The sequence below is a fragment of the Pongo pygmaeus genome, chromosome 17 (assembly GCF_028885625.2).
Source record: "Pongo pygmaeus isolate AG05252 chromosome 17, NHGRI_mPonPyg2-v2.0_pri, whole genome shotgun sequence".
Classification (NCBI taxonomy): domain Eukaryota; kingdom Metazoa; phylum Chordata; class Mammalia; order Primates; family Hominidae; genus Pongo; species Pongo pygmaeus.
This window is the reverse complement of record NC_072390.2, coordinates 82,815,528-82,841,148: the sequence shown is the minus strand read 5'-3', so window position 1 is coordinate 82,841,148 and position 25,621 is coordinate 82,815,528. Positions and strand designations below refer to the sequence as shown.

The following is a 25,621-nucleotide window of genomic DNA, read 5'->3' as shown; positions in this document are numbered from 1 at the left end:
CAGATAATCAGTGTTTTCAACTGAATTGGATCATCTAGAATTCTGCACGTGCTTCTGAACTAACAGTGCCACTATATAGCTTGATTACATTCTAGGCAAAGACGATGTTTGGAGATTAAGCCTGAAATATCTGAAATATCATTTTTAACATTTACCTGGAATATTGTATTCACTGAGTCATACTGTTTTAATATACATGATATTTTTAATCTCCACAACTGAAATCAAAGGTTCCCTAGAGAGTTTATTTTGTATAGAGTTACATGTGCAATTTTTTGCACATAATTGATGCTTAATAATGCTATCGATTTTTATGGATGTAAAAAGTTCTTATATTTATGCATAAGTAAACAACCCCTTATTATGGGGTATTACATAGTTTACCATACCCTTTTTTGTATCAAAGCGTTTCGAGTAACAATTTGTATTATGTGTTAATATGGGTAGACTCCTAAAAGAGTGCCTGTTTTATAGTGTATGTTCTGTAACTCTTTGCTATTATCATTTATTTCCTATATTTGAAAAACCCATCTATATCTATCCCAATGTCTCATGTTATTTAAATTAAGGATACATACAGTCAGCTTACTATTTGAAAATTCACTGGACCCACAACTAAATTCTGGATAAATTACATATTGGATCAAAGTTGCCATGTAAATTATTTTATTTTATTATTTTATATTTATTTTTTTTTTTGGAGACAGTCTCACTCTATTACCCAGGCTGGAGTGCAGTGGTACCATCTTGGCTCACTGCAACCTCTGCCTCCCGGGTTCAAACGATTCTTTTGCCTCAGCCTGACAAGTACTGGGATTACAGGCACATGCCACCATGCCCTGCTGATTTTTCTATTTTTAGTAGAGATGGGTTTCGCCATGTTGGCTAGGCTGGTCTCAAACTCCTAACCTCAGGTGATCCACCCGTCTCGGCCTCCCAAAATGCTAGGATTACAGGCGTGAGCCACCATGCCCAGCTGCCATGTAAATTTTTGAGTCAAATCTTTGATTGAGGCCTAAGACCAGAGGAAAGAAAAATAACAGAAGTTACTTATTATTGGATATATCTATTGGCATCGATGTCTTTCCAACTTGCTGCTTTTCTGAAGCAAAATGATCAGTAATATGCCAACTATTTTCCCATACTCCCAAATAATATTGATGTGCAATGTTTCTGGACATTCATTATAAGCTTCAATGAAGACATAGATAATGAATAAGGTGATTAGCACTGTTAATTGTGTAATTTATACAATTATGATCATTGAAAACAAATTATTTTTCATTTGCAACTTTTCTGATTCTATGATTTCTAGAACTTTGAATATATTATTGTACCCTTATATTTACAAGGCACAAGGTATCACTAGATTCCTAAATAAAATTTCTAGTTTTAAAATACATACAGTTAATATTAAACTATGAATTATTTTTTAAACTTACAAAACTGAATCTATTTAAGTGTATCTGAAGTGCATATGTTCTAATCTTCTTGTTTGAACAAATTTCCATTTGCTAACAAATAATTTAGATAATGTATTTAGAATTTATAAGGTTAATGACCTTGACCTGTCTAGATTTCAAATGTCTACAAGAAGGGTCATGAAAATATTATCTTATATTTGCTGTGGTTAGGTTAATTCCTTCTCAGCGGTTTTCCAAATTATCATTAACTTCTTTCATTTTCTTTCACAAATTGCAGATTGTGATGCAATTATCTTTAAATTTGAGATTGCATATTAATTTGGCATATAAATTATATTTAAAATGGCTCAAATAGTCTGGGCACGGTAGCTCATGCCTGTAATCCCAGCACTTTGGGAGGCTGAGGTGGGCAGATCACCTGAGATCAGGAGATCGAGACCAGCCTGGCCAACATGGTGAAACCCTGTCTCTACTAAAAAATAGAAAAACTAGCCAGGCATGGCACCAGGCACCTGTAATCCCAGCTACTCAGGAGGCTGAGGCAGGAGAATTCATTGAACTAGGGAGGCGGAGGTTGCAGTGAGCCAAGATCGTGCTACTGCACTCCAGCCTGGGTGACAAGAGCAAAACTCTGTCTCAAAAATAAATAAATAAATAAATAAATAAATAAATAAAATGGCTCAAATAAAGACGATAAATTTTTTGTGATTGTATTTTAATTTACTATCATTTCAATAATAACTGGAAAAATCTATTCCAAGTGGCACAATTAGAATTAAAGCAACTTCTTATGACTTACAAGCAGTTGTATCTTAAGAAATTAATAAAACTCATTGAATTGAATAATGAATTCAAATTTAAGATATGGAAATATTTTAATATTCACTTTTTAAATATAGGTTTCATCCTACATAACTTCTCTTACTATATTCAATTGTGTTGACTAATATTAAGAAATGCAAAGCAAATGAGACTCAAGTATGTTATATTCTTATTAGGTCATTTAATTTAATAATCTTGGCAACATTGAAAATAATTTGGTCCTGTTGATATCTAAATATTTAATGGACGTATTTCCAAAAAACTGATGTTCTAATACACGTTATGACATTACTTTTGCTTCTGAATAAATTCTGAATTAAATATTATTATAGTCACCTTAAAATTTAATATTTTAGATACATTCAAATATATATTTTTATAAATCCTTTTGGCTTTATAGATATAATCCACAAAATCCCAGGGCCTTTCTATGGTTCAAGGAAAGAGAAGTGGATGATAAGATACAGTTCAGACGGGTATGTGGGAAAGAAGAATAGAGCAGAGGATGTTTCGAGACCCTATAAGGCTGGATAGTGAAAGAATCCCTTTCTAAGAACAGGTGAAAGAGACAGGTGTCCAAACTAATGTTTTCACACACACCCACACCCCCCCACACACACACACCCACATCCCCCCCCCACACACACACTGATATTCAACTATATAACATAAATATATTATAGTTTCAGAAATACAGTTATGAACGTTAGTTGAAAGCAGATATAAAAAGAAACACTGCTTTACCCACCTTTTTTCTCTTAATTTTTATACACTTGATGCACTATCAGAGCCTCCCCAGTCAAATACTCCCATAGTGATAGAAGTATACTTACAATCATAATATCTATCTTTATACATGACAACAAAATAATGAGAAATATAAATAGTAACATAGTCCATATTTACATGCCTTAAATGTTGAATAATTAAACTTACATGTTTGTTTCCATACATAATTTGAATATATAAAAGATGGCTCTAGATTTTTTTGGGAATTGAGATTTACAAAATTTTGAGAATTCTCTTTGAGAAAAAAATATACAAATTTTGTGAAGGTCCTCAACAGCAGCTTGGACAACTGAAGGACCCTGAATAATAAGTCAATGACAATTAAAGCAACTCTATGTTCTACCTGTATCTAACAGTCTGATCTACATTATGCCTAAATACTACATTGTACGAAAAACATAAAGGCCCCACAGGCAATGTTAAGTTAGATAATCCATCTTGTAGTGCTAATTAGATATTTCTATAATATAAAAATATTTATGTTTATATTGACAATCATTAATATTTTAACATATTTTAATATAATTAACATCCTTTTGACTGTTGTATTTTTAATATATGTTTTATAGTTGGATCTTATAATTGTGATCAAAATACCAATGTCTCAGGATTCAGATTTAAAAATTAATCTACTGGGATTGCTTCTAGAAATATAGCCTAAAAATAGAGTTAGAAAAAAAGCATACAAAGTAAGAAAACATTTCATTTTTAGTAATCATGGTCTCTCAAACAATCTTACTACTGAATAAAATAAAAATGTCTTCTAGAACTAACAAGAAGGTGAGACAACAATTACCACAGCAAAATCTGAGAGAAGGCAAGAATTCAAAACTGTAAACCTGGAACTCCAGGACACTTTTGCCCAGAGCACATTTACTGATTAGAAAAACAACTGTGAACCCTGCTAAAGTTTAGGCAGCTTCTAGGGGAAAAAGGAACGAAAATGCTTATCAAGGTTCACACACATTTTAAGTTGACATTATAATTATCCCATATCTACTGCAATCAACCAAATTCCAGCACAGAAATGAAGTTTAAAATTTTGGTTGGAAGATATAAAAGTTGGCATCAGTAGATTTGGGAAAAAATCGAAATTTTCTAACAACAATAAATATGATAACTAAAATTAAGAATTCAATTAATAGCTTTACAGTAACTAACACAGATAAAGAGCGAATTAGTTAATTGGAAAATAAGTGGAAGAAATTTTCTGGAATATCTAAGAGACAGCCTAAAAAATAGAAAACATCAAAATGAGTGTAAGACTCAAAAGTGATTCAGTAAATATCTAATCAGTACTATGGAACAAGTGAAGGGACAGAGGGAATATTTGAGGTGATAATGGCTGAAAATTTGCCAGTAATAATTAAAGTTATGGATCTATAGATTCAAAAGTACCAGTGAATCCCAAAGAAGATAAATATAAAGAAATCTAAACCTGCAGAGGCAAACTGTGAAATTAAGGAATATTTGCAAATTTTTTTAAAAAAGCAAAAATTAAAAATAAAAAAGAATGATTGAATCTATGTCAGTATAGTAATTGTGGTTGAAAATATATCTTGGGGTTTTCTGTAGTGTTGAGTATGTATTATTTCTTGATTTGAGTAATTATGCTATGAATGTTTTCATCATCATAATTAACTACTATGTAAATGTATCTTATATCTAATTATATGCATGAGTTATATTATACAGTCACACAACCTGACTTTGCTGTTTTGTTCTTTTGCTTCTTAAACTAAAATGGCAGATTCTGAAAACATGGCAGTATGGTAGAGTTTTGTTCTCAATTTTCACTTCTGGTGTGCATGTTTCTCCTGCTTTTATCTCAGACAAATATCAGCTGGAATATTTGGGGTAGTCCAGTGAAAATTTGGATTGAGGATCTCTTGAGATTCTCTGCAGAAAGCCAGAATGTATCTCATTCCCCAAAATTCCATAAGAGAAAAATTAACCTTGAAGTCCTTTTCATAAAGACTTAAAAAAAATAAAGTGATATGTCTTGGAAATGATGTAACCCAAAGAGATCTTTGGAGCCCTCTGAAGTAGATCATGCTTGTGTGTGTGTATACACACTTCCAATATAGACCTGTGCTCCAATAAAAGATAGGAAATGAAATACATTTAAAGGGGTCAGCATTCAGATAAATAGTTGATTATTTAAAATAAAGAAACACAAAGGAAACCTATGGGTAAATATTTAATAAGACCAATTAAGGAGATTCAAGAGCAGCACAAAATTGTTTTCTGAACCTACATGAAACACGATCACTAAAATAAATAATTTAGTAAATAAATGAAGCATAAGTCGAAAGAAAAGAAGTGAATCAGTGTCTTGGAAGAAAACACAGAAGAAATATGTCAGAAGAATGTCATCAGGGAAAAGATAAGAGATTCAAAAGACATATCCAGAAGGCTTAACATTCAAATAGCAGAAATTCCTGCAAAAGAGAATAGACAGATGACAGTAAATAATTAAATAAATCATGGAACACTATTTCTTTTAGCTGAAGAAATATCTGAGTCTACAGATTCGTATTCAGAGAAAGATTAATGAGAAATTTTATACTCCTAGGTGTATTTTTTTTTAATTTCTGATATCTGAAAACAAATAAGAAATATATAAAATACAAAATTTTAAAAATTGTAAAAAGGAAAATATTCTCTCTAGTGTTGTGTACAGACTTTGGATATCAAAAACAGATCATTAACTTCACTTGTTGTCCACTAGGAGTAAAGAACTAAAATCACAGGACACTACATACAGACTAGGTATCATGCTTTTGTCAAGGAGAAGGAAAATGCAGTCCTGGTAAAAATGTATCTTGTTTATTAGATTGAAGGAATATAAGTAGATTATCTTGAAATGAATAATAAAGTACAAATTATAGATTCTTAAAGCCAAAAGGCTATATGTTTCTTGTATTGGGATACTAATTCATTTGAACTAAATTACCTACTGAAAACAACTCTTTATTATTATTATTATTTTACTTTTTTAAGTTCCAGGGTACATGTGCAGGTTTGTTACACAGGTAAACATATGCCACTGTGGTTTGCTGCACCTATCAATCCATCACCTAGGTATTAAGCCTGCATGCATTAATTCTTTTTTCTAATGGTCTCCCCCAACAGGACCCAGTCTGTGATGTTCCCCTCCCCGTGTCCATGTGTTCTCATCATTCAGCTCCCAAATATAAATGAGAAAATGCAGTGTTTGGTTTTCTGTTCTTGTGTTCGTTTGCTGAGGAGGATAATGGCTTCCAGCTCCATCCACATCTCTGAAGAGGACGTGATCTTCTTCCCTTTTTATGGCTGCATATTATTCCATGGTGTATATGTACCACATTTTCTTTATCCAGTCTATCATTGATGGGCATCTGGTTTGATTCTACGTCTTTGCTATTGTGAGCAGTGCTGCAATGAACATACACATGCATGTATCTTTACAATAGAATGACTTATATTCTTTTGGGTATATACCCAGTAATGGAATTCCTGAGTCAAATGGTATTTCCGGTTCTAAATCTTTGAGGAATTGCCACACTGTCTTCCACAATGGTTGAGCTAATTTATGTTCCCATCAACAGTGTAAAAGTGTTCCTATTCCTCCACAACCTCGTCAGCAGCTATTGTTTCTTGACTTTTTAATAATCACCATTTTGAATGGTGTGAGATGGTGTCTCATTGTGGCTTTGATTTGGATTTCTATAATAATCAGTGATGTTGAGCTTTTTTTCATATGTTAGTTGGCCTCATGTATGTCTTCTTTTGAAAATTGTCTGTTTATATCCTTTGCTCACTTTTTAATGAGCTTGTTTTTGTTTTGTTTTTTTGTTTTCGTAAATTTGCTGAAGTTCTTTTAGATTTTAGATATTAGACCTTTGTCAGATGGATAGATCGCAAAAATTTTCTCCCATTCTTTAGGTTGTCTGTTCTCTCTGATGATAGTTTATTTTGCTGTACACAAGATGTTTAGTTTAATTAGATCTCATTTGTCAATTTTTGCTTTTATTGCAATTGCTTTTGGCAATTTCCTCATAAACTCTTTGCCCATGCCTATGTCCTGAATGATATTGCCTAGATTTTCTTCTAGGGTTTTTATAGTTTTGAGTTTTACACTTAAGTCTTTAATCCATCTTGAGCTAATTTTTGTATAATGTGTAAGAAAGGGGTCCAGTTTAAATCTTCTGCATATGGCTAGCCAGTTCTCCCAACATCATTTGTTAAATAGGGAATCATTTCCCAATTGCTTGTTTTTGTCAGGCTTGTCAAAGATCAGATGGTTGTAGATGCGTGGTTTTATTTCTGAGTTCTCTGTTCTGTTACAATGGTCTATGTGCTCATTTTTGTATCAGTACCATGCTGTTTTGGTTACCATAACCTTATATTGTAATTTGAAGTTGGGTACTGAGATGCCTTCAGCTTTGTTCTTTTTGCATAGGACTGTCTTGGCTATATGAACTCTTTCTTGGTTCCATATAAATTTTAAAATAGTTTTTTTCTAATTCTGTGAAGAATGTCAATGGTAGTTTAATGGGAATAGCATTGAATCTATTAATTGCTTTACTTTTTGCAGTATGGCCATTTTTATGACACTGGTTCTTCCTATCCATGATCATGGAATGTTTTTCCATCTGGTGGTGTCCTTTCTGATTTCCTTGAGCAGTGGTTTGTAGTTCTCCTTGAAGAGGTCCTTTACCTCCCCTATTAACTGTATTCCTAGGTGTTTTATTCTCTTTGTGGCTTTTGTGAATAGGAGTTCATTCATAATTTGGCTCTCTGCTTGTCTGTTGTTGGCGTATAGGAAAGCATGTAATTTCTGCACACTGATTTTGTATCCTGAGACTTTGCTGAAGTTGCTTATCAGCTTAAGAAGCTTTTGGGCTGGGTTTTTGGAGTTTTCCAGATATAGGATCATGTCATCTGCAAACAAAAATAATTTGACTTCCTCTCTTCCTATTTGAATACGCTTTATTCCTTTCTGTTGCCTGATTGCCCTGGCCAGAACTTCCAATAATATGTTGAATAAGAGTGGTGAGAGAAGTCATCCTTGTCTTGTGCCAGTTTTCGAGGGGAAAGCTTCCAGCTTTTGCCCATTCAGTATGATATCGGTTGTGGGTTTGTCATTAATGGCTCTTATTATTTTGATGTATGTTCCTTCAAAACCTAGTTTGTTGAGAATTTTTTTAATACTTTAAGTTCTAGGGTATATGTGCACAACGTGCAAGTTCGTTACATATGTATACATGTGCCATGTTGGTGTGCTGCACCCATTAACTCATCATTTACATTAGGTATATCTCCTAATACTATCCCTCCCCCATCCCCCGACTCCACAGCAGGCCCCGGTATGTGATGTTCCCCTTCCTGTGTCCAAGTGTTCTCATTGTTCAGTTCCCACCTATGAGTGAGAACATGTGGTGTTTGGTTTTTTGTCCTTGTGATACTTTGCTGAGAATGATGGTTTCCAGCTTCATCCATGTCCCCACAAAGGACATGAACTCATCCTTTTTTATGGCTGCATAGTGAGAGTTTTTAACATGAAAAGATGTTGGTCTTTTCTGCGTCTATTGGGATAATCATGTGGTTTTGGTTTTTAGTTCTGTTTATGTGATGAATTATGTCTATTGATTTGCATATGTTGAACCAGCCTTGATTCCTGGGATAAAGTTGACTTGATCATGGTGGATGAGCTTTTTGATGTGTTGCTGGATTCAGTGTGCCAGTATTTTATTGGGGATTTTTGCATTGATGTTGATCAAGGATATTGGCCTGAAGTTTACTTTTTTTGTTGTATCTGTGCCAAGTTTTGGTATCAGAATGATGCTGGCCTCATAAAATGAGTTAGGGAGGAGTCCCTCTTTTTCAATTGTTTAGAATAATTTCAGAAGAAATGGTACCAGCTCCTCTTTGTACTTCTGGTAGAATTCAGCTATAAATCCATCTGGTCCTGGAATTTTTTTGGTTGGTATGCTATTTATTACTGCCTTAATTTCAGAACTTGTTATTGGTCTATTCAGGTTTACAACTTCTTCCTGTTTCATTCTTGGAAGGATGTATGTGTCCAGGAATTTATCCATTTCTTATAGGTTTTTCAGTTTATTTGCATAGAGGTGTTTATAGTATTCTCTGATAGTTGTTTGTATTTCTGTGGGGTCACTGGTGGTATCCCCTTATCATTTCTGATTGTGTTTATTTGAGTCTTCTCTCTTTTCTTCCTTATTAATCTAGCTAGCATTCTATCTACTTTATTGATTTTTTTTTTTAAACCTGCTCCTGGATTCGTTTTTTTTGAAGGGTTGTTTTGTGCGTGTGTCTCTCTATCTCTTTCAGTTCTGCTCTGGGCTTGGTTATTTCTTGTCTTCTGCTAGCTCTGGGATTTATTTGCTCTTGGTTCTCTAGTTCTTTCAGTTGTGATGTAAGGGTGTGCACATTTGAGATCTTTCTAGATTTTTGATGTGAGCATTTAATGCTACAAATTTCCCTCTTAACACTGCTTTAGCTGCATCCCGGAGATTCTGGTACATTGTCTCTTTATTCTCATTAGTTTCAAAGAACTTCTTGATTTCTGCCTTAATTTCATTATTTACCCAAAAGTCATTCAGGAGCAAGTTGTTAAATTTCCATGTTGTTTCATGGTTTTGAGTGGGTTTCTAAATCTTGAGTTCTAATTTGATTGCACTGTGGTCTGAGAGACTGTTATGATTTCAGTTTTTTGCATTTGCTGAGGAATGTACTTTCAATGATGTGGTTAATTTCAGAGTAAGTGCCATGTAGCACTGAGAATAATGTATATTCTGTTTTTTCAGGGTGGAGAGTTCTGTAGATATCTACCAGGTCCACTTGGTCCAGAGCTGAGTTCAAGTCTTGAATAGCTTTGTTAATTTTCTGTCTTAATGATCTGTCTAATACTGACAGCAGGTATTAAAATCTCCCACTATTATTGTTGGAGGGTCTAAGTCTCTTCATAGGTCTCTAAGAACTTCTTTTATGACTCTGGGTGCTCCTGCATTGAGTGCATATATATTTAGGATAGCTCGCTCTTCTTGTTGAATTGAAACCTTTACCATTATATAATGCCCTTCTTTGTCTTTTTTGACCTTTGTTGGTTTAAAGTCTATTTTGTCAGAAATTAGGATTGCAACCCCTGCTTTTTTCTGCTTTCCATTTGCTTGGTAATTTTCCTCCATTCCTTCACTTTGAGCCTGTGGGTGTCTTTGCCTGTGAGATATGTATTTTGAATACAGCACACTGATGGGTCTTGCATTTTTATCTAGTTTGCCATTCCATGTCTTTTAATTGGGGCATTTAGCCCATTTACATTTAAGGTTCATATTGTTATGTGTGAATTTGATACTCTCATCATGATGCTGATTGGTACATTTTGCAGACTTGTTAATATAAGTGTTTCATAGTGTCATTGGTCTGTGTACTTCAGTGTATTTTTGTACTGGCTGATAATGGTTTTTCCTTTCCATGTTTAGTGCTTCCTTCAGGAGCTCTTGAAAGGCAGGCATGATGGTAATAAAATACCTCATCATTTGCTTTTCTGAAAACAGTTTTCTCTCTCCTTTGCTTATGAAGCTTAGTTTGGCTGGATATAAAATTCTGGTTTGAAAATTATTTTCTTTAAGAATGTTTAATACTAGCCCCAATCTCTTCTGGCTTGTAGGGTTTCTGGTGAGAGGTCTGCTGTTAGTCTGATGGGCTTCCCTTTGTAGGTGACCTGGCCTTTCTCTCTGGCTGCCCTTAACATTTTTCCTTCATTTCGACCTTGGAGAAGCTGATGATTATGTGTCTTAGGGTTGATCTTCTCATGGAGTATCTTATTGGGATTCTCTGGATTTCCTGAATTTGAATGTTGTCTTATCCTGTGAGGTTGGAGAAGTTCTCCTGGATGATATCCTGAAGTGTGTTTTCCAATTTGGTTCCCTTCTTCACGTCTCTTTCAGGTACTCCGATCAGTCGTATGTTTGGCCTTTTTATATAGTCCCATAGTTTTCTGAGGTTTTGTTCATTTTTTTTATTCTTCTTTCTCTAATCTTGTCTGCCTGCCTTATTTCAGCAAGATAGTCTTCAATCTCTGATATTCTTCCACTTGATTGATTCGGCTATTGATGCTTGTGTTTCCATCATGAAGTTCTTGTGCTGTGTTTTTCAGCTCCATCAGGTCATTTAGTTTTTCTAGCTAACAGCTCCTGTAACCTTTTAGCGTGGTTCTTAGCTTCTTTGCATTGGGTTAGCACATAATACTTTAGCTCAGTGAAGTTTGTTGTTATCCACTTTCTGAAGCCTACTTCCGTTAGTTCATCCATCTTAGCTTCAGCCTGGTTCTGTGCCCTTGCTGGAGAGGTGTTGCAATCATTTGGAGGAGAATGGGCATTCTGGCTTTTGGAATTTTCAGCATGTTTGCATTGGTTTTTCCTCATCTTCAGGGATTTATCTACCTTTCCTCTTGGAGGCTGTTGACCTTTGGACAGGGTTTTTGTGGGGCCTTTTTTGTTGATGTTGTTGTTGCTTTCTGTTTTTTTTTTCTTTTTCTTTTTCTTTTTCAGGCTCCTCTTCTGCAGGTCTGCTACAGTTTGCTGGGGGTCCACTCCAGACCCCGTTTGCCTGGGTATCATCAGTGGAGGCTGGCAAGCAGTAAAGGTTGCTGCCTGCTACTTCCTCCTGAAGCTTCCTCCCAGAGGGGCAACCACCTGATGCCAGCTGGAGCTGTCCTGTGTGAGGTGTCTGCTGACCCCTGTTGGGAGGTCTCATTTAGATAGCAGGCATGGTGTCAGGGGGAAGCAGTCTGGCTGCCCCTTAGTGGAGCTGATGAGCTGTGCTGGGGGAATCCCTGTCGTCCAGCTCACCTGGACTCTTCAGAGCCAACAGGTAGAAAATATTAAGTCCACTGAACCTGACACAGTGGCTGCCCATCCCCACAGGTGCTCTGTCCCAGGGAGATGAGATTTATGTCTGTAAACCCCCGGCTAGAGTTGCTGGAATTCCTGCAGGGAGGCTGTGCCCATTGAGGAGGGATGGATCCAAGTCCCACATAAAGAAGCAGTCTGGCCATGATCTGCCACAGCTACTGTGCTGTGCTGTGGGTAACACCACCCAGTCTAAACCACCCAGCCTCCCTAGCACTGGCCGGGGAACACTGCTGACGAGAGACGCGGTAATAGCAGTCACCTCTCCCACCGGGAAATCAGTTGTCTTAGGCAGACTCCAGGCTATTGTGCTGGCTTGCAGGGATTCCAAGCCAGTGGGTCTTAATTTGCAGAGTTCCATGGGAGTGGGACCTGCTGAGTGAGGTTGCTTGGGTCCCTAGCTTCAGTCCCCTTTCCACAGGAGTGGACGGCTTTCCTGACACTCTGGAGTTCCGTGAGCCGCAGGAGTATGTTAAAACTCCTGCAGCTCAGTGCCTGCCCTAGCAGCTGCCAACCTGTGCAGCTGCCATGGGTCTGTCCAGTTTTGTGCTTGGGACCCAAGTCCCTGGTGGTGTAAGCACACAAGGGAATCTTCTGATCCGCAGATTGCAAAAAAACCATGGGAAAAGTGCAGAACCGCAGGTGGCGAGCACAGTCCCTCACTGCCTGTCTTGGCTGGGGGAGGGAGGCCCCTTTGCCCTGTGTAGCTCCCAGGTGAAGCATCACCTCACCCTGCTTTTTCTTGCTCTTCATGGTTCGTGCCAACCGCTTAGTTAGTTCCCAATTAGAAAATCTGGGTATCTCATTTGGAAACGCAGAAATCACTTGCCTTTTGCGTTCATCTCATTGGGAGCTGCAGACCAGAGCTGTTTGTACTCAGCAACCTTGGCCCTTCCCCCAGAGAACAAGTCTTAATAAAATATGTTAAAAATTAGTATGCCAATATTAAAAGGATAAGTGATCTGACAAAGAAGTGAACTGAGGAAGAACTCAGCTTTTGAATCAACTTTTCAAATAAAGGAAAATAAAGCAGAGAATGTAAGAAATTATGAAGCCATTTTATGCTCAGGGTTATGAGGAAGAAAACTGGATATCAGGGACCAAGAAGGACACAATAAATTCTCTCCAACAACCCAGTGGTTAAGCCCTAGAGTTAAGAGGTTACTTGAAATAGATCAGCAAGGACGGAAGCAAGTCAGTGTAACATCTGAAGAACAAATGGTTGATAATTTTCCAAGAGTGATGAAAAATATTAAGGCAGAGATTTAAAGCAAAACCTACAAAGAGGAAGACAAATTCAAAGAAAACCTCAATTGGGCATATCTCAGTTAAACTGCAAAAAAAAAAAAAGCAAAAAGCAACAAAAAGAAAATCATAAATGCAGACAGAGGATAAAGAGAGATTAACTTTAGCAGAACAACAATATCTTTGAGCACATCTTTCAAGAGAAACAGTGGGTATCAAGAAATAATGGAATGATATCTTTAAAGTAGAACAGAAAATGACTGCTAGCTCAGAATTCTATAACCAGGAAAATCTTCTTTAACAATGAAAGTGAATATCATGAAGACAAGGGCAGCTACCTAAGTAGCACATCACTACATGCATAAAAGCAGCGAGAGGATGCTTATCAGAAAATACTGCAGAGAAGGAACCAATGGCATGGTTGTGGTCCTCATTTTCCCATCACACTGAGAAGGAATATGCAGCATCTAATGGAGTGCATGTCAGAGTCTAAAAGTATTGTCCCAGTTTTGGATTGGGGGCTTTGCATTGCATAATTAGGAAAGTATTGATCCTTCCGTCCAGGGTTCAACAAGAACATGATAGGACAGAACTTACAATAGTGGCTCTATTGTCATAGCTCAATTTTCACATGTAGGGCTAAACACAATCCCTGCCTGCCTATCCACAGAGGCTTGGATGTTCAAGTCATGTGGTTGCAACTCTGTTACATAAAATCATCAGCATTCATGGTTCATAAAACACCTTGGCTAGACAGAGAGGTTTGAGTCTAAGCCTGAGTTTGACCAAAATTGGTGCCTTCACACTGGACCTTTAACAGTTTCTATGCAGCTTTACAGACATTAACACCTTTGCTGGTAGCCCATTCTACATAGTGTCAGAATTGGACAAAACAACACTTACCTCTCAGTGAAATGAATATATTTGTAGACAGAATTACTTGTGAGAATATGCCAGCAAAACTACAATAAAGATGAGAATACATAGAGGGGAACAACACACACCAGGGCCTATTGGAGGGTGGAAGGTGGGAGGAGGGAGAGGATCAAGAAAAATAACTAATGGATACTAGGCTTAATACCTGAGTGATGAAATAATCTGTATAACAAACCCCCATGACACATATTTACCTATGTTACAAAGACGAACATCCTGCACATGTACCCCTGAATTTAAAATAAAAATTTAAAAAAACTCAATAGAGGAAAAATGAAAGGGTATTATCAGAAAATAAGGGAAATTTTTCTAGATAGAAGTGGGGAGATATAGAAAGAAATAAACAAAAATCGTCACAGTAAAAATTTGTGTTACTACAATTAATACTAAAATACAAAAAAAAAAAATCTTGTGGTGTTATAAATAAACACAAAATTAAAATATTCAACCAGAATTCCAAGTAAATCAGAGGTGGCATGCATTGGTAATAAAAGGTTTCCTTAGAAGCATAGATCTATAAATTAACCAGGAAGTCATAAATATCACAATTTAAAGAGTTTGTGATTAATCACTGACGCATGTTGTAATCTATAGCTTTATGACCAAAGGAAATAATGAGACATGACTAAAAACGAAATAGATGTATATAATAAATAAAATAATTGATGCAAAAGATGGCATGAAAGGTGAGAAAAGAAATATTAAAAAGTGAGGACAAATAGACAATAGAAAATGAGCAAATAAGCATTCACCTTATTGTTTCTAAAATACGAAAGTTACCAGACTATCTCAATAAATAAAACTCAGCTGTATACTTATTATAAAAGACTCATATAAAAAAGTGGGTGAGGAAGATTAAAAATATTGAAAGTAAAATGATATAAAACATTCATAAAAAGAAAACTGACATACCTTTATAAATATCAACAATATTAGATTATAAGGTAAAAGGCATTATAAGAGATAAAGAGAAATATTTTAATGACAATACATTCAATTTGCCAGGAGGAAATAGCAACTTTTAATGTGCATATACATAATGATATGACCCAAAATGTTATAAAGTAAGAATAAGGGACCTAAAAATACAAATAGAATACTCTCAATTATAATGGAAGATTTTTAACATCTCTCTCTCATTGATGGATAAAAGAAAAACAATGATAAGCAGTAAATTTGTAAAAATTTTGTAAAACATAATTAACAATATGAATGGATGGGTCTTTGGAGCATTGAACCCAACAACTGAAGAACACACAGTTTTCTTTTCCAAGTTCAGATGGAATGTTTATAAAAATGGATCCTATGTTAGACCCTAAAGGAAGTTAGTGCATTTCCCAGTACTGCAATTATACACAGAAATTTATCTTCCTGACTTGAAATTAAGCCAGAAATCAATTTAAAACAAAACAAAAGATTAAAATATATCTTTGGAAATTAAGCAACCCATGCATCAAGAAGAAAATGCCTTAGAAATGAGAAAGTACATTGAAATCAATTTACAATGAGAATACAGTATGTGAACATGTGTGAGAAGCAGCTATATCTGTGCTTAGAAGAATACACACACACACACACACACACAATTAAAAACGATAGTCTGAAAATCAGTGACCTAAAATCCTCTTTCTAGAGACTAGACATAGAATGGCAAAATCAGTAGAGATAATGGAAGAACGAAATAACAGTAGAAATTATTCATATAAAACATACAGTAAAGAGAATCAATGAAACCTAAACTTATTACTTTAAATAGACCAATATAACTGACAAAACCATGGGAACATTATTTGAGAAGAATAATAAAAAGGAAAAGAGGGAGGATAGCAAACATCAGGAAAAAAATTAGAATAACAACATACAGTCTACAAGCACAGATAGCTTGAAAGGTAAATTTTAACAAATAATTTATGGAATAAATGAGTTAAATCTTCCATAGAAAACAATGAAAAGAGACATTTTGCAGATTGTTACATGATGCCAGCTTAAATCTAACACCAAAATTTGACATGAATGTCAGTAGAATGAAAATTCCCAGATCAATGTCATCATGAACATAGATAAGATCTTCACAAAATATTAGCAATCGGAGCTTTCTGGGACTTTACATAACCACAAAGGTGAGTATATTACAGAAATGCATGGTTGTTCAATATTTAGGAAGCATTTAATGCATATCATTATATCAACAAAATAAATCAAAGTCTAATGATATTATCAGATGAAAATTAATAAAACTGAAGTCTTTTTATAATAATAAAAAAACTATCAGCAGAGTGGGACTAGAAAAAAATCTTAATCTACTAAATGATATCCACAGAAAACCTAGAGAAATATCTTAATTGACCACAAAATATTGAAAGGACAGGGATATGATATTATTACATCTAGATGGCAATGTGTTGGTGGCCCTAGAAGTTTTGTTGAGTGAGAAAAAATGTTTTGAGGATTGGAGATAAAAAAGCAAATATCTCATTGAAAGAAAACATGATAGTGCACATTTAAAATATCCAGCAAACTCTAAATAAATTATTCAAATTACCACAGAGAAATTGATTGTATTACTATACACCAACCAGAAAGTGATGGAAAATGTAATCTTCAAAAATTCAAAATTTACAAGAACATCAAAACAGGCAGGCCAATATTTGGGAATAATTTTATTAAAAGATCTGCAAGAATTCTGCACAGAAAAATATAAAATATTAAAATAATTTAGGAGATAAATGTATGTATGGAATATTCAATATTATGAAAAGTATATTTTTCTAAATAAATCTATAGATTCAATACAATCAATTAAGATCCCAGAATTTTGTGCCATAATTTTGAACTAAGTTTTCCTTACTCTTTTCAACAAGTGTTCAGTGGAATTTTTCTTTTACAAAGTTCAAATGCAGAGAAGTGAAGACTTGGTGAAAATGAAATCTAGCTATATGTTATTTGAAAAATCATAAATGAATGGAAAATACTTTAAGAAAAAGAAAGTGAAAAAATTCCATATGCTATTTAAAGGAAGCACAAAGCAATGTAATAGAGTGTTTTGTTTTAAGTCAGCCATGGACACAGCATACAACTGCAAACAGAGAGAGAAAAAGAGGGTGGGATGGGGGTCACTGAGAGAGAGAGAGAAAGAGAGAAATAGAATATGTAGGGTTATAATTAAAATATATATTTAATAATAAAAACTTACCTGGAAAATTGTAAAACACTATGAAAGGCGATGAAACAAGATCTGAACTAAAGGACGTGTACGCCATGTTCTAAGATGAGCTGAATTGATGTAATAAAATTCCAGCCTCCTAAAATCAACATATATATAAGAGCATATTAGGATGTGACCTTACCTGAGTTATTTTGACTCAGGTGCCAGTATGAAACATAGCAGATAAATGCCTGAGTACGAAACAAAACTATTACACCCATAATACCCATAATATGCAGATTTTACAAAAGCAAAGGAAAACTACTCGTATGCGATTACTGAAACCCTCAGATAGATAAAAATGGCAAAAATGGTCAAATCTTGGAGTTTGGTAGGGAGATTTCTTTGGAGAGAACTGAGGCAGTGGCCTATGGGGTCTCCTCTTATCCTCCCTATTGAAAAGACCTATACAAGTATTCTAAAACTTGGAAAGTTTTGACACACTCTCCTGCAGATGAGAGGTACAGATCATTAAAACACCTAAGAAAGAATCAAGAAGGGTTGTTCCAAGCAAAGGGGTTCTGTGAAAGCACCAAGCAAAGAAAGAGAATGGATAGATCAGCGGCTGCAAGAATTTGGATAGTTTGAGGCATAGAGGGCAAGGCAAGAGTGAGGAGAACTGATATTAGAAAGAGATTCTGGACTTGGATCAAAAATCCGGGAGAATCACAGAACATGTGTGAGTGTCCTCTGAATCTTCCAAGTTTTATTTTTATATGATATATAACTGCATACATATTTTATGATCTGAATGACTTTTAAAATTATTTTAGTATAAAGGTAATTAGCAGACTTTTTCAGAGCAAGTTACTTCAGTCTGTATGATATATCATAACCCTTTTCAGACAACAGATTGAAAAAGTGGTTTACCAGAGATGGGTCTATGTGTTTTTTGTTTTGTTTTGTTTTTCCTTTTGTTTTTTGTTTTGTTTTGTTTTGTTTTGTTTGTGTTTTTCCCAGCAAGATAGTTTCAAAACAATTCACTAACAGGTTGTCTACTTGAAAGAGAAGTGTGCAAAGTAAGTATGATTTTAGGTGTTTGCCAAAAGAGAGGGATAGGAGAGATGCGATAGAAGAAAGAGGCAAATAAGAGTTAATACCTGCAGGACTTCCTCCCAGCGGCTGTTGGGGAGGGCTAGTGATGTGCAGCAGCAAAGCAGCTGTCACAAGGACAGACAGGAAATACAGCAGGGATGATCCTCTCTCCCAGGGCAAACCTCTGCAATGATAGGGTTTCCTCTGAGAAGAGAAACATCCCCTCTCATACTGGAGAGTTAATCAATGAGTTAGAAATGGCTGGCTGGGCGCGGTGGCTCACACCTGTAATCCCAGGAGACTTTGGGAGGTCAAGGCAGCCGGATTGCTTTAGGTCAGGAGTTGGAGACCAGCTTGGCCAATATGGTGAAACCCCATCTCTACTAAAAATACAAAAAAAAAAAAAAAAAAAAAATTAACCAGGCATGGTGGCGTACGCCTTAGTCCCAGCTACTCGGGAGGCTGAAGCAGGAAAATCACTTGAACACGGGAATCAGAGGTTGCAGTGAGGCGAGATCACTCCAGCCTGGGCGACAGCACAAGACTGCATCTCAAAAAATAAATTAAAAAAAAAGCAACGGCTATAGTACATTTGAATTACAGAGAGCACCTAACTTTTACTGCAAATGACAGCAGCACAAGGCAGTGAACTAAGAGCTAAAGAATATGTATATAATGGGGATGGGAAAAGGTCACAGAGAAAGACAGAGAGACAGAGACAGTAAGGGAGAGAGGGAGAGGGAAAAGAGACAGAGGAAATAAAGAGAAAGATCAAGACTTCTTTTGAAAATAACATTAATATCCAAGAAAATAATGTGTTTGAGAATGTAAAGGTATCAAAGGGTGTATTTGATTCAAAGAGTACGTATAAAGGGAAACATAGCTAAAAGCTAATTTTGAATGTGTATAGATTTGGGGAGAATAAAAATCTAAAAATCAATGTAAACTTTAAGAAACTTATACCAGAATGTTCACAGCTTCATTATTTGAAATAGCCAAAAAGTGGGAAAAACTGATGACTGGATTAAAGATAGGATAGACCCGTACGATGGACTATTACTCAGCAATAATACATAATGAAGTATTGACACGTACTACAACACGGATGAACCTTGAAATCATTTTGCTATATTAAAAAAAACAGATTAAAATACCACATTTTTTACAACTCTGTTTATGTAAAATTTCCAGAATAGGCAAATCTGTAGAGACAGCACGTAAATTAGTAGTTGCCAGGGTTTAGGGCCAGAGGGAAATGAGGAGTGACTATGAATGGGCACAGGGTATTTGGAAGGAGGTGATGAAAATATTCTTAAGTAAATAATGGTGATGATCGCACAATACTGTGAATACACCTAAACCCATTGAATTATACACTTTAAATGGGTGAATTTTATGATGTTTGAATTAATCCCAATTAAGCTGTTATAAAAAGTAATGTAAGAAGAATTTAAAAGACATTTGCTATACATGCTAAATAGAAGATTCAAGAAAAATGCACAAGCTACATGACTTGACAGTCATACCACTTCCAATAATGAGACAACACTGGCCATGAAAACTGAAGGCCTACACTTCTATTTCTAGCAATGGCAGTGTAGGTACTTTGGATGAACCCGTAAATAAGAAAAATGTTTTGAATTGATAGGGATGTTTTGAAAAATCAAGTTCTTAATGTCATTAAAGAATTGACAAAATACTAAGAACTATTAAGCTAAGGAAGAAAACAAAAATATAATGGAGAATTAGAGTCAAGATTTTGATGTGAGGCACTAGGATGCTGAAACCACTTTTCCTCCAGAGGAACAGCAGATCCCAACAAACTTGGGTTTAGTGTTTAGTTTTTCTATAGAAAGAATGGTAAATAGGATAAAAGGAAAAAAGTCTGATTATATCAAGTGTTAGGAGATAGAGCAACAAGAACATGTCTGGTGAAAGTGAAAATCAGTAAAGTCATTTTGCAAAACAATTTTGAGTAATTAAAGACTTACAGCTATACACAACAACACAGATGATTCACTAATTAGTGCAATTTTGGGAAAAAGAAACAAACACAGAGAAATGGGTACATCTATAGTTTAAATTTTCAAAAGACTACAATATTATTTAGTGTTATATACATATTTGTGAAACAATTTTAAAAGAGTAATCAAGCAAAAAAATGTATTTAAACGATTTAGGATAGGGTTACATCTGTAATAGAAGAATTTAGCCACATTCAAATTGATTCACATGGCGAATCATTGATATTTGCTGTTTAATAATTAGCAATATGTGTAACCTAAGGCACACATTACTTGTATTAATGCATGTCTAGCTGTATATAGTAATTTAGATTATAAATGAATAAATAAATAAGTAAAATGATGACACTCACTGTGTGAAGTACCTGCCAAGTTTCTTGAGTCTTGCAACAACTTTGCCTCCACCCTGCATGTGCGCTGGAACAGTTGACTCAGCTCTGGGTTTTTGTCTCATGCTAAGCCACATGAGGCTGGGAGTTAGGAGTCATGTTAACACCAGATACCCATCGAATAGGGAAGTTTATTAACTCTGATCAATAAAATGAGAAGTATCACCTTGTAGTACACCTTTGCCTTTTTCTGGTGTTTTAAGCTCTTACTTGGATTCTGTGAACTGTCTTAGCACCCCCATATTTATTTTTCAAAATATTTATTTTTCAAAATATGAAAAATAAATATCATATATGTGTATACACAAGAAACAAAGATGTAAAAGCAATTCATATATTTGTATACACAAGAAAAAAGTAAAAGCAATTTGTACACACAAGAGACAAAAATGTAAAAGCAAATGTAAAATAATTGCTTTTACATTTTTGTCTCCTGTGTATACAAATTTATAAAATTTCATCCCCCTAAAAATCTTAAAGAATCTGTATGCAGTTGATTGTTTAGATTTAGATAAATTCCTTTACTGATTTATATGTCCAACTATAGTGTATGATTGTATTACCTTAATTATTTCTCCTTTAGTATAACACCCACTTAATGCCAAATATTTATTGACATGAAAAATATCCAAATATAATTTAGGCACTATTTACCACCTCAACCTTCTTTGGTCAAGAAAGGGTGGGCTATTTGTTTTGGCAAAATTACCCTAAATGTCAATAAAATTTTGATAGTAAAACCTAACAGGTACATATGGGTTAAACCCAAATGTACTAGGTTTCTGACTTTTATGTGCACTCCACCCATCTTATAGGGACATTTAACATGTCGATTATATCACTCTAGAATACTTGGATTTGATATTCATGTTTAAATAAATCATCAGTAAATTTACCTAGCATGATTTGAGAACTTGTTCAAATCAGACTTTATTAACTATCTTTATCCCAAATATCAATGGTTGAATTGATAACATAGAAGTCATTGTGAGAACATGCTCAGTTGTACAGAAATACAGCCTCATGGTCACTAACCTGAACCAAAACATTCAAGGGTAAAAAAATGTTGAAATGCAGTATTTAGTTGAATTATGAAGTTTAGTTTTCAAAGCATTGCATTATTCAAGAAGAGAATAGATTATGTTACAGAAAATTGTAGGTGACATTTTAGATTAAGTTGTAATTACATAAATATTCCATCATGGTCAATAAAAGGTAATGTTCAATGCTCATCAGCAAAATATTTTTTACAAAAACAATCTGATTAGTCAGAACTGATGACCTAATGAGTTGGAGCTCTGAGCAATTATCGTCCTGTTCTTGATGGATGTCCTAATGATCCAAGGTTATGCTAAAATTACATTGTAAGAAAACACAACGGGAAATTCCACTGTGCTTTCAGTATATTAAAATGACAGGCAAAATTGCTTTATTTGTAGATGTTTGCCTTATAATATAAGACTCTATCCTCAATATATTTGTACAATATAATAATGTATATAAAATGTAAGGCTACTTACTAGAATTAGAGACAAATAGACTACTAATTGGTAATATGGTCATAAATACTTTAATACTCTGTTATTTTATCTGAAAATTTAATTACCAAATTCAAATCTTGCCTCTCTTTCCACAAGTTAGCAGTTAACAAGTGCTTGCCCAAAATGTATTAATACACAGCAAGGAAATTTTAAGGCATTTATTTTAATTGTTAGACAATTCACCCTTAGAAGATTATTCTTTATGTTTAGTTAAAATATACTCACAATTTTAAAGTTATAGATTTTGTTCTATTTTATTTGACGACATGAGCATAATGCATTTTTCGTGCACATGAGTTCCCAGTTGCCTTTTGAAATTATTTTCTCACATATGGTACAACTCCAATTAATTTGTTAGTTATTTTGTCTTACATTTAAATTATTTTTATCCCCATTATTAATCATTGAATGAACTTCAATTTACTAATATTGAGTTTAATATTTTTGTTATTCCTACATTTATTTTTTTCCCATCTTTCTGTGTTATAAGAAAATGCAGAGACCTTGACACTTCATGTAACCTATACAGAGGGAAAGTTCGCTTTTGATTCCAAAGTTGAAGAAATCCTATCAAAACTTCATTCCTCCCTTGAAATTTCACTTCTCTCAAACCCTCTTGACAGAATTACTCATTATTTCAAGCATGACACTCATAAAAGCCAGGAGATGAATAACATTCTGTTGATTCAGAACTCCCGATTCCACAGCACCCTCCTGATCTTATGACTCAAGTCAGCAAACTAAATCACTTCATTCCTTGTATTGTTAATATCACACTCACTCCAAAATTGTTTGCTCACAATTTTAATGCTTGGCTTTTGGCAGTCATTCTCTATCCTAGGTTTGTCGATATTTAGAAGGTACAATTGTCTAGGCACACCATTCATTCTCTACTTTACTCTACAAATACCTGGAACTTCCTTTTTTTTTTTTTTTTTAAGATGGAGTCTCGCTCTTGTTGCCTCAGGCTGGAGTGCAGTGGCACGATCTTGGCTCACTGCAACCTTCGCCTCCCGGATTCAAGCGATTCTCCTGCTTCAACCTCCCGAGTAGCTGAGATTACAGGTGCCCACCACTACACCGGCTAATTTTTTGTATTTTCAGTAGAGATGGGGTTTTATCAAGTTAGCCACAATGGTCTCAATCTCCTGACCTCGTAATCTGCCTGCCTCGGCCTCCCAAAGTGCTCGGATTACAGGTGTGAGCCACTGCGCCCGGTCAAATACCTAGAACTTCTTAATCCCAAAGATGTTACCCTGTACTCAACTTTAGCTAACCATTTATACCCAAAACAGTACTCAAGATCATAAAAATCAAACACATCTGTGAGTAAGATCCTCAACTTACACACCTTTTACCCATCCCAACAATTTCTGTCCATTGGGTTTTCTTACATTGTGTTTTCTCCATATATACATCTGCCTTTTAACCTTGACTTTTGCCTAATTTTTTGATATTTCTGTTTATTTTGTAATCTCTAAGCAACTTCTTTCTTCTTTTACTTGTTTCTCTAGACTACCATTAGTCATACTTAATTTTCTCCCACCATAATTTTCTTCTCTTTTGTACTGTTATTTCAAAATATGAACCAAGCAAAACCATAGCTTTGATTACAACACTAAGGAGTGCTATCATATAATATTTTTATACTATAAAAAGTATGTACGATATAGTTTTTCATATAAAGTGTTATATATAAGGTTTGTATATGGTATATAAAGTTTCATATATAGTTTTAACTATATATAGTATAGATTTTATACTCAAAAAACTAAAAAATGCTACAGAATAGTATACATCATGTCTAGTAATGTCAAAACAGTTTCAAGGACTTCATATTCAGCTAGATAATCTACACTGCTGAACATCCCTTAATTTTTATTTTGTCCATGCACCCAGAGAGCTGAGATATCAGGGCAGCCACCCACCCTGATATTAAAGATACATACCTCTAGGGAGAGATGGGGACATCAATACTGATTCACATGGGGACAAACAGGAGAGGAAGAGAGGCTGCCATATGAGTAACTAGAAATAATTCAGTAAATTTGTATTTATTTATTTATTTTTACCAAATTACCAGAAGCTAAATATAAGCAACAATGAGAGTACAGAACCCCAGGGAGTTGCAGGCAAAAGTGAAGTTGGCATCCAGTCACGTATTCTTCTCTATGGATCGTCACATGGTAGAGTCAGCCCTCTGTACTTGCCAATGCAGAACCTGTGGATACAGATGGCCGACTTTTCAATCATAGTTGAATCTGCAGATGCAGGAACCTGTTGATACTGAGGGCTTACTAGGAGACTTGGACATCCATAGATTTTGTCATCTGTGGGAGTCCTGGAGCCAACTTTCCATGGCTGAGAATCCAAGAGATGACTGTACTTACAGCAAAAGATTAGAGAAAGCTACTCTCTATAATAAAAGTTTGAAGGAAAGAGTGGATACCATAATGAGAAAAATAAGATACCTTACATATATTCTTCTACTAGTAGAATATAGATAAAAAATTTTAGTTTTGATGGGGAAGGAAAGAAAACTTTACCACCTCCAGGAACAAAAAAGAGAACAGGGAAGAAAAATATCTACCCCTGGGTAAGAAAAAGTATATCATATTGAGTAGATACCATTAGAGATACCCTGCCACTGGGCGCAGCTAAAGATTACTGAAAAAGTACCTCCTCCAAGATTTAGGACCTTCCTAAGCCTGAGGCTGAACTATGACAACAGATAGTTTTGTCTTACCCTACCATACTAGCAAGCACTGAGAAACAAGCAAAAACAGTTTACCGTTAAAAAGGGGACAAGAGCATAAAGAAAGACCCTCTCTTAGCTATAGGTTTAAAGGGATAGCTACAAGCTAAAGGTGAAAGTGACAATAAGAAAAATTATATGATAAACAGATGCCACTCTAGGAACAATATAATGCTAGAAGAATTTGAAGATACTAGTTTATTGGAGGAAACCATCATAATAACATAACTAACTCATAGCTTAACTCATGATTGAACTCAAATCTGTACCCCACACCTTTTAAAGACATAGCAGAAAAAAAGACATGTCCATTTTCAAGCACAAATACACACGATATCTAACTATCAACAAAAATTTTCAGAGAGATACAAAATTAAGAAGGAAAACAAACAGGAAAATCTACTATCAATAGACAAAACAATCAATAGGACCTGACTCAGACATGACTCAGATGCTGGAACTATCAGCCAGGAAATTTAAAATAATGATGATTAATATGTTAAAGGTAGTAGTAGAAAATGTGGAAAATGTGTATAAC

The 25,621-nt window shown here is 34.9% G+C and overlaps 1 protein-coding gene across 1 annotated transcript in view; it reads right to left on the bottom strand.

Annotated features, from left to right (window-relative positions):
• Window positions 1-25,621, bottom strand: part of LOC134738452 (uncharacterized protein C10orf95-like) — a 266,337-nt gene that overhangs the window by 25,598 nt on the left and 215,118 nt on the right. The window contains exons 5-6 of the mRNA XM_063653618.1: window positions 20,752-20,927; window positions 17,328-17,436 (exon numbers count right to left, since the gene is read on the bottom strand). The gene's annotated coding sequence lies outside the window, so the exon portion shown is untranslated. The remainder of the gene's footprint in view (window positions 1-17,327; window positions 17,437-20,751; window positions 20,928-25,621) is intronic.